The sequence below is a fragment of the Zingiber officinale genome, chromosome 1B, assembly GCF_018446385.1.
Source record: "Zingiber officinale cultivar Zhangliang chromosome 1B, Zo_v1.1, whole genome shotgun sequence".
In the NCBI taxonomy this organism is placed as follows: Eukaryota; Viridiplantae; Streptophyta; class Magnoliopsida; order Zingiberales; family Zingiberaceae; genus Zingiber; species Zingiber officinale.
Genome location: NC_055986.1, coordinates 85,118,130 through 85,119,620, shown reverse-complemented (window position 1 = coordinate 85,119,620; position 1,491 = coordinate 85,118,130).

The window sequence follows — 1,491 nt, the reverse complement described above, 5'->3', positions numbered from 1 at the left end:
TACCGTCCGGTGATACTTTAGACGTCACCTAGGAGATCAGAGGTTGCCCGTTAGACTTTGGCAACATGATACTTATGGTAGATCTTCTAGTATTGGAGAGTGTCGAGTTTGATATCATTCTTGGCATGGATTGGTTGTCAGTATATCATGCTACCGTTGATTGCCAGACGAGGGTGGTCATTTTCCGGCCTCCGAACCAACCCTCGTGGAGTTTCACTGGCATCAGAGACGACGACATCTCGATTATTTCTACGATTCAGGCGCAGAAGCTGCTGTCTCACGACTGTCACGATTTTCTATTATCTCTGATTAGTACTGAAGAAAGCAGTAGTTCGCAGCTCTCCGACGTTCCTGTAGTTCGGGAGTACCCAGATGTATTTCCAGAGGAGCTGCCAGGTTTGCCTCCCAGAAGGCCATCGTATGGCACCAAAAGAGTTGAACGAGCTGAAGGTTCAACTCCAGGAGCTTTTAGACAGGGGATTTATTCGCCCTAGTGTTTCTCCATGGGGTTCACCGGTATTATTTGTCAAGAAAAAGGACGACACTATGAGGTTATGTATTGACTACAGACAGCTGAATGCAGTGACCGTCAGAAATAGATATCCTTTACCACGGATCGAGGATTTGTTTGATCAGCTCAGAGGTACATCAGTGTATTCTAAGATTGATCTGCGATCCGGATATCATCAGTTGAGGGTCAGAGACTCAGATATCCAGAAGACAGCTTTCCGTACGAGATACGGTCATTATGAGTTTTTGGTAATGCCATTTGGGCTTACCAATGCTCCAGCGGTGTTTATGGACTTGATGAACTGCATTTTTCTGGAGTATCTGGACCAGTTTGTTATCGTTTTCATTGATGACATATTGGTCTACTCGCATTCCGAGGAGGAGCATGCACATCATCTTCGTATAGTCTTGGAGACTCTTAGACGGCATCAGCTGTATGCAAAGTTCAGCAAGTGTGCATTCTGGTTATCCTCAGTCAGTTTTCTGGGACATGTGGTTTCTAGCAGAGGTATTTCAGTTGATCCTTAGAAGATCGAGGCTATCACAAGTTGAGAGCAGCCGAAGTCAGTTCAGAGATCCGCAGTTTTCTGGGATTGGCCGGATATTATCGACGTTTTGTCGAGGGTTTCTCGCGTATTGCTATGCCGCTGACACGCCTTACCAGGAAGGGCGTGAAGTTCAGGTGGATCGAGGATTGTGAGACCAGCTTTCAGGAGCTGAAGCGGAGATTAGTGTCGGCTCCAGTTTTGGTTTTACCTTCTGGAGAGGACGGATTTTTACTCTACACCGACGCGTCTCTTCAGGGTTTGGGCGCTGTTTTGATGCAGCACGGCAGAGTAGTCTCTTATGCTTCTCGTCAGCTGAAGGAGCATGAGAAGAACTACCTAGTTCATGACTTGGAGTTAGCTGCCATCATCTTTGCTCTGAAGCTTTGGCGGCATCATTTATACAGTATTACATTTGAGATTCTCACTGATCAAA